The following is a 9565-nucleotide window of genomic DNA, read 5'->3' as shown; positions in this document are numbered from 1 at the left end:
TTCACACCTTGCAACACAGGGAAGAACCCCTTCTTGGACTGATCCATATTGAATTTCTTCAATATCTTATCAAGGTATGTGCTTTGTGAAAGACCTATGAGGCGTCTCGATCTATCTCTATACATCTTGATGCCTAATATGTAAGCAGCTTCTCCAAGGTCCTTCATTGAAAAACACTTATTCAAGTAGGCCTTAATGCTGTCCAAAAGTTCTATATCATTTCCCATCAAAAGTATGTCATCCACATATAATATGGAAATTCTACAGAGCTCCCACTCACTTTCTTGTAAACGCAGGCTTCTCCATAAGTCTGCATAAACCCAAACGCTTTGATTATTTCATTAAAGCGAATGTTCCAACTCCGAGATGCTTGCACCAGCCCATAGATGGAGCGCTGGAGCTTGCATACCTTGTTAGCATTCTTAGGATTGACAAAACCTTCCGGCTGCATCATATACAATTCTTCCTTAAGAAAGCCGTTAAGGAATGCCTTTTTAACGTCCATTTTCCATATCTCATAATCATAGTATGCGGCAATTGCTAACATGATTCGGACGGACTTCAGCTTTGCTACGGGAGAGAAAATCTCATCATAGTCAACCCATTGAACTTGTCGATAACCCTTAGCGACAAGTCGAGCTTTATAGATGGTAACATTACCATCCGCGTCCGTCTTCTTCTTAAAGATCCATTTGTTTTCTATCGCTCGCCGATCATCGGGCAAGTCTGTCAAAGTCCAGACTTTGTTTTCATACATGGATCCTATCTCGGATTGCATGGCTTCAAGCCATTTGTGGGAATCTGGGCCCGCCATTGCTTCTTCATAGTTCAAAGGTTCACCGTTGTCTAACAACATGATTTCCAGGACAGGTTTGCCATACCACTCTGGTGTGGAACGTGTCGTCGTGGACCTATAAAGTTCAGTAGTAACTTGATCCAAAGTACCTTGATCATCATCATTAATTTCCTCTCTAGTCGGTGCAGGCACCACAGGAACATCTTCCTGAGCTGTGCTACTTTCTGGTTCAAGAGGTAGTACTTCATCAAGTTCCACTTTCCTCCCACTTACTTCTTTCGAGAGAAACTCTTTCTCCAAAAAGGACCCGTTCTTGGCAACAAAGATCTTGCCTTCGGATCTGAGGTAGAAGGTATACCCGATGGTTTCCTTAGGGTATCCTAGGAAGACGCATTTTTCTGACTTGGGTTCGAGCTTTTCAAGTTGAAGTTTCTTGACATAAGCATCGCATCCCCAAACTTTTAGAAACGAAAGCTTAGGTTTCTTCCCAAACCATAATTCATACGGTGTCGTCTCAACGGATTTAAACGGTGCCCTATTTAAAATGAATGTAGTTGTCTCTAGAGCGTATCCCCAAAATGATAGCGGTAAATCGGTGAGTGACATCATAGATCACACCATATCCAATAGAGAGCGATTACAACGTTCGGACACACGTTACGCTGAGGTGTTCTAGGCGGCGTGAGTTGTGAAACGATTCCAAATTTCCTTAAGTGCGTACCAAATTCGTTACTTAAATATTCTCCCCCACGATCTGATCGTAAGAACTTTATCTTTCGATCACGTTGATTCTCCACCTCATTCTGAAATTCCTTGAACTTTTCAAAGGTCTCAGACTTGTGTTTCATCAAGTAGACATACCCATATCTACTCAAATCATCAGTGAGAGTGAGAACATAACGATAGCCTCCGCGAGCCTCAACACTCATTGGACCGCACACATCAGTATGTATGATTTCCAATAAGTTAGTTGCTCGCTCCATTGTTCCAGAGAACGGAGTCTTGGTCATTTTTCCCATGAGGCATGGTTCGCATGTGTCAAATGATTCATAATCGAGAGACTCTAAAAGTCCATCAGCATGGAGCTTCTTCATGCGCTTGACACCAATGTGACCAAGGCGGCAGTGCCACAAGTATGTGGGACTATCGTTATCAACCTTACATCTTTTGGTATTCACACTATGAATATGTGTAACATCACGTTCGAGATTCATTAAGAATAAACCATTGACCAGCGGGGCATGACCATAAAACATATCTCTCATATAAATAGAACAACCATTATTCTCGGATTTAAATGAGTAGCCATCTCGCATTAAACGAGATCCAGATACAATGTTCATGCTCAAAGCTGGCCCTAAATAACAATTATTGAGGTTTAAAACTAATCCCGTAGGTAAATGTAGAGGTAGCGTGCCGACGGCGATCACATCGACCTTGGAACCATTCCCGACGCGCATCATCACCTCGTCCTTCGCCAGTCTCCGCTTATTCCGCAGCTCCTGTTTTGAGTTACAAATATGAGCAACCGCACCAGTATCAAATACCCAGGAGCTACTACGAGTACTGGTAAGGTACACATCAATTACATGTATATCACATATACCTTTGGTGTTGTCGGCTTTCTTGTCTGCTAAGTATTTGGGGCAGTTCCGCTTCTAGTGTCCCTTTCCCTTGCAATAAAAGCACTCAGTCTCAGGTTTGGGTCCATTCTTTGGCTTCTTCCCAGCAACTGGCTTACCGGGCGCGGCAAATCCCTGTTGTCCTTCTTGAAGTTCTTCTTACCCTTACCTTTCTTGAAACTAGTGGTTTTATTGACCATCAACACTTGATGTTCCTTTTTGATTTCCACCTCTGCTGATTTCAGTATTGAAAATACTTCAGGAATAGTTTTCACCATCCCCTGCATATTGTAGTTCATCACAAAGCTCTTGTAGCTGGGTGGGAGCGACTGAAGGATTCTGTCAATAACCGCCTCGTCCGGGAGGTTAATCTCCAGCTGGGACAAGCGGTTGTGCAACCCAGACATTTTCAGTATGTGCTCACTGACACAACTATTTTCCTCCATCTTACAACTGTAGAACTTGTCGGAGACTTCATATCTCTCGACCCGGGCATGAGCTTGGAAAACCATTTTCAGCTCTTCGAACATCTCATATGCTCCGTGTTGCTCAAAACGCTTTTGGAGCCCCGGTTCTAAGCTGTAAAGCATGCCGCACTGAACGAGGGAGTAATCATCAGCACGCGATTGCCAAGCGTTCATAACGTCTTGGTTCTCTGGGATGGTTGCATCACCTAGCGGTCCTTCTAGGACATATGCTTTCTTGGCAGCTATGAGGATGATCCTCAGGTTCCGAACCCAGTCCGAATAGTTGCTGCCATCATCTTTCAGCTTGGTTTTCTCTAGGAACGCGTTGAAGTTGATGTTGACATGAGCGTTGGCCATTTGATCTACAAGACATCTTGCAAAGGTTTTTAGACTAAGTTCATGAAAATTAAGTTCATCTAATCAAATTATTTAATGAACTCCCACTCAGATTAGACATCCCTCTAGTCATCTAAGTGTTACATGATCCGACTCAACTAGACCGTGTCCGATCATCACGTGAGACGGACTAGTTATCATCGGTGAACATCTCCATGTTGATCGTATCTTCCATATGACTCATGTTCGACCTTTCAGTCTCTTGTGATCCGAGGCCATGTCTGTACATGCTAGGCTCGTCAAGTCAACCTAAGTGTTTTGCATGTGTAAATCTGTCTTACATCCGTTGTATGTGAACATTAGAATCTATCACACCCGATCATCACGTGGTGCTTCAAAACAACGAACTTTCACAACGGCGCACAGTTAGGGGGAGCACTTTCTTGAAATTATTATAAGGGATCATCTTATTTACTACCGTCGTACTAAGCAAATAAGAAGCAAAACATGATAAACATCACATGCAATCAAATAGTGACATGATATGGCCAATATCATATTGCTCCTTTGATCTCCATCTTCGGGGCGCCATGATCATCTTCGTCACTGGCATGACACCATGATCTCCATCATCGTATCTTCATGAAGTTGTCACGCCAACGATTACTTCTACTTCTATGGCTAACGTGTTTAGCAATAAAGTAAAGTAATTTACATGGCGTTATTCAATGACACGCAGGTCATACAAAAATAAAGACAACTCCTATGGCTCCTGCCGATTGTCATACTCATCCACATGCAAGTCGTGATTCCTATTACAAGAACATGATCAATCTCATACATCACATATATTTCATTCATCACATCCTTTTGGCCATATCACATCACAAGGCATATGCTGCAAAAACAAGTTAGACGTCCTCTAATTGTTGTTGCATGTTTTTACGTGGCTTCTATAGGTTTCTAGCAAGAACGTTTCTTACCTACGTAAAACCACAACGTGATATGCCAATTTCTATTTACCCTTCATAAGGACCCTTTTCATCGAATCCGTTCCGACTAAAGTGGGAGAGACAGACACCTGCTAGCCACCTTATGCAACTAGTGCATGTCAGTTGGTGGAACCTGTCTCACGTAAGCGTATGTGTAAGGTCGGTCCCGGCTGCTTCATCCCACGATGCCGCCGAAACAAGATAAGACTAGTAGTGGCAAGAAAATTGACAACATCTATGCCCACAAAAAGTTTGTGTTCTGCTCGTGCATAGAAACTACGCATAGACCTAGCTCATGATGTCAATCCTAACATAATTATTTAAAGCTCGAACCCAAGTCAGAAAAATGCGTCTTCATAGGATACCCTAAGGAAACCATTGGGTATACCTTCTACCTTAGATCCGAAGGCAAGATCTTTGTTGCCAAGAACGGGTCCTTTCTGGAGAAAGAGTTTCTCTCGAAAGAAGTAAGTGGGAGGAAAGTGGAACTTGATGAAGTACTACCTCTTGAAAGTAGCGCAGCTCAGGAAGATGTTCCTGTGTGCCTGCACTGACCAGAGAGGAAACTAATGATGATGATCAAGGTACTTCGGATCAAGTTACTACTAAACTTCATAGGTCCACGAGGACACGTTCCACACCAGAGTGGTATGGCAACCCTGTCCTGGAAATCATGTTGTTAGACAACGGTGAACCTTCGAACTATGTAGAAGCAATGGCGGGCCCAGATTCCAACAAATGGCTTGAAGCCATGCAATCCGAGATAGGATCCATGTATGAAAACAAAGTATAAACTTTGACAGAGTTGCCCGATGATCGGCGAGCGATAGAAAACAAATGGATCTCTAAGTAGAAGACGGACGCGGATGGTAATGTTACCATCTATAATAATGGTTGTTCTATTTATATGAGAGATATGTTTTATGGTCATGCCCCGCTGGTCAATGGTTTATTCTTAATGAATCTCGAACGTGATGTTACACATATTCATAGTGTGAATACCAAAAGATGTAAGGTTGATAACGATAGTCCCACATACTTGTGGCACTGCCGCCTTGGTCACATTGCTGTCAAGCGCATGAAGAAGCTCCATGCTGATGGACTTTTAGAGTCTCTCGATTATGAATCATTTGACACATGTGAACCATGCATCATGGGCAAACTGACCAAGACTCCATTCTCTGGAACAATGGAGTGAGCAACCAACTTATTGGAAATCATACATACTGATGTGTGCGGTCCAATGAGCGTTGAGGCTCGCGGAGGCTATCGTTATGTTCTCACTCTCACTGATGACTTGACTAGATATGGGTATGTCTATTTGATGAAACACAAGTCTGAGACCTTTGAAAAGTTCAAGGAATTTCAGAATGAGGTAGAGAATCAACATGACCGAAAGATAAAGTTCTTACGATCAGATCGTGGGGGAGAATATGTAAGTCACGAATTTGGTACGCACTTAAGGAAATGTGGAATCATTTCACAACTCACGCCGCCTGGAACACCTTAGCGTAACAGTGCGTCCGAACATCGTAATCGCACTCTATTGGATATGGTGTGATCTATGATGTCACTCACCGATTTACCGCTATCATTTTGGGGATACGCTCTAGAGACAGCTACATTCACTTTAAATAGGGCATCGTCTAAATCCGTTGAGACGACACTGTATGAATTATGGTTTGGGAAGAAACCTAAGCTGTCGTTTCTAAAAGTTTGGGGATGCGATGCTTATGTCAAGAAACTTCAACCTGAAAAGCTCGAACCCAAGTCGGAAAAATGCGTCTTCATAGGATACCCTAAGGAAACCATTGGGTATACCTTCTACCTCAGATCCGAAGGCAAGATCTTTGTTGCCAAGAATGGGTCCTTTCTGGAGAAAAAGTTTCTCTCGAAAGAAGTAAGTGGGAGGAAAGTGGAACTTGATGAAGTACTACCTCTTGAACCAGAAAGTAGCGCAGCTCAGGAAGATGTTCCTGTGGTGCCTGCACCGACTAGAGAGGAAATTAATGATGATGATCAAGGTACTTCGCATCAAGTTAGCACTGAACTTCGTAGGTCCACGAGGACACGTTCCACACTAGAGTGGTATGGCAACCTGTCCTGGAAATCATGTTGTTAGACAACGGTGAACCTTCGAACTATGAAGAAGCAATGGCGGGCCCAAATTCCAACAAATGGCTTGAAGCCATGCAATCCGACATAGGATCCATGTATGAAAACAAAGTATGGACTTTGACGGACTTGCCCGTTGATCGGCGAGTGATAGAAAACAAATGGATCTTTAAGAAGAAGACGGACGCGGATGGTAATGTTACCATCTATAAAGCTCGACTTGTCGCTAAGGGTTATCGACAAGTTCAAGGGGTTGACTACAATGAGACTTTCTCTCCCGTAGCGAAGCTGAAGTCCGTCCGAATAATGTTAGCAATTGACGCATACTATGATTATGAGATATGGCAAATGGACATCAAAACGGCATTCCTTAACGGCTTTCTTAAGGAAGAATTGTATATGATGCAGCCGGAAGGTTTTGTTGATCCTAAGAATGCTAACAAGGTGTGCAAGCTCCAGCGCTCCATCTATGGGTTGGTGCAAGCATCTCGGAGTTGGAACATTCGCTTTAATGAAATGATCAAAGCGTTTGGGTTTATGCAGACTTATGGAGAAGCCTGCGTTTACAAGAAAGTGAGTGGGAGCTCTGTAGCATTTCTCATATTATATGTGGATGACATACTTTTGATGGGAAATGATATAGAACTTTTGGACTGCATTAAGGCCTACTTGAATAAGTGTTTTTTGATGAAGGACCTTGGAGAAGCTGCTTACATATTACGCATCAAGATCTATAGAGATAGATCGAGACACCTCATAGGTCTTTCACAAGGCACATACCTTGATAAGATATTGAAGAAGTTCAATATGGATCAGTCCAAGAAGGGGTTCTTGCCTATGTTGCAAGGTGTGAAATTGAGCTCGGCTCAATGTCCGACCACGGTAGAAGATAGAGAAAAGATGAGTGTCGTCCCCTATGCTTCAGCCATAGGGTCTATCATGTATGCCATGCTGTGTACCAGACCTGATGTAAACCTTGCCGTAAGTTTGGTAGGAAGGTACCAAAGTAATCCCGGCATGGAAGACTGGACAGCGGTCAAGAATATCCTGAAGTACCTGAAAAGGACTAAGGATATGTTTCTTGTATATGGAGGTGACGAAGAGCTCGTCGTAAAGGGTTAAGTCGACGCTAGCTTCGACACAGATCTGGATGACTCTAAGTCATAAACCGGATACGTGTATATTTTGAATGGTGGGGCAGTAAGCTGGTGCAGTTGCAAGCAAAGCGTCATGGCGGGATCTACATGTGAAGCGGAGTACATGGCAGCCTCGGAGGCAGCGCATGAAGCAATCTGGATGAAGGAGTTCATCACCGACCTAGGAGTCATACCCAATGCATCGGGGCCAATCACCCTCTTCTGTGACAACACTGGAGCTATTGCCCTTGCCAAGGAGCCCAGGTTTCACAAGAAGACCAAGCACATCAAGCGTCGCTTCAACTCCATTCGTGAAAATGTTCAAGATGGCGACATAGATATTTGTAAAGTGCACACAGATCTGAATGTCACAGATCCGTTGACTAAACCTCTTCCGCGAGCAAAACATGATCAACACCAGAACTCTATGGGTGTTCGATTCATCACAATGTAACTAGATTATTGACTCTAGTGCAAGTGGGAGACTGTTGGAAATATGCCCTAGAGGCGATAATAAAATGGTTATTATTATATTTCCTAGTTCATGATAATTGTCTATTATTCATGCTATAATTGTGTTATCCGGAAATCGTAATACATGTGTGAATACATAGACCACAACATGTCCCTAGTGAGCCTCTAGTTGACTAGCTCGTTTATCAATAGATGGTTACGGTTTCCTGACCATGGACATTGGATGTCATTGATAATGGGATCACATCATTAGGAGAATGATGTGATGGACAAGATCCAATCCTAAGCATAGCACAAGATTGTGTAGTTCGTTTTGCTAGAGCTTTTCCAATGTCAAGTATCATTTCCTTAGACCATGAGATCGTGTAACTCCCGAATACCGTAAGAGTGCTTTGGGTGTACCAAACGTCACAACATAACTGGGTGGCTATAAAGGTATACTATAGGTATCTCTGAAAATTTCTGTTGGGTTGACACGGATCGAGACTGGGATTTGTCACTCCGTATGACGGAGAGGTATCTCTGGGCCCACTCGGTAATGCATCATCATAATGAGCTCAAAATGATCAAGTGGTTGGTCATGGGATCATGCTTTACGGCACGAGTAAAGTGACTTGCCGGTAACGAGATTGAACGAGGTATTGGGATACCGACGATCAAATCTCGGGCAAGTAACGTACCGATTGACAAGGGAATTGCATACGGGATTACTTGAATCCTCGACATCGTGGTTCATCCGATGAGATCATCGAGGAGCATGTGGGAGCCAACATGGGTATCTAGATCCCGCTGTTGGTTATTGACCGGAGAGTCGTCTCGGTCATGTCTGCGTGTCTCCCGAACCCGTAGGGTCTAGACACTTAAGGTTCAGTGACGCTAGGGTTATAGAGATATTAGTATGCGGTAACCCAAAAGTTGTTTGGAGTCCCGGATGAGATCCCGGACGTCACAAGGAGTTTCGGAATGGTCCGGAGGTAAAAATTGTATATAGGAAGTCAAGTTTCGGCCACCGGGAAAGTTTCGGGGGTCATCGGTATTGTACCGGGACCACCGGAAGGGTCACGTGGGTCCACCGGGTGGGGCCACCTATCCCGGAGGGCCCCATGGGCTGAAGTGGGGAAGGGAACCAGCCCCTGGTGGGCTAGTGCGCCCCCCTTGGGCCTCCCCTGCGCCTAGGGTTGGAAACCCTAGGGGTGGGGGCGCCCCACTTGGCTCTGATACACCCTAGAAAATTTTTACTTTTTGCAACGTTCCTCAATAGTGTTATCAGAGCCAGGTTCGATACATGGAGCAATTACGATTCATGTTAGGATTGACACTGATGACTTGAGTAGATATGGGTATGTCTATTTGATGAAACACAAGTCTGAGACCTTTGAAAAGTTCAAGGAATTTCAGAATGAGGTAGAGAATCAACGTGACCGAAAGATAAAGTTCTTACGATCAGATCGTGGGGGAGAATATTTAAGCCATGAATTTGGTATGCACTTAAGGAAATGTGGAATCGTGTCACAACTCACGCCGCCTGGAACAACTCAGCGTAACGATGTGTCCAAACATCATAATCGCACTCTATTGGATATGGTGCGATCTATGATGTCACTCACCGATTTACTGCTATCATTTT

The sequence above is a fragment of the Triticum aestivum genome, chromosome 7A, assembly GCF_018294505.1.
Source record: "Triticum aestivum cultivar Chinese Spring chromosome 7A, IWGSC CS RefSeq v2.1, whole genome shotgun sequence".
Lineage (NCBI taxonomy): Eukaryota > Viridiplantae > Streptophyta > Magnoliopsida > Poales > Poaceae > Triticum > Triticum aestivum.
The sequence above is the reverse complement of the archived record's forward strand: the minus strand, read 5'-3'. Positions refer to the sequence as shown.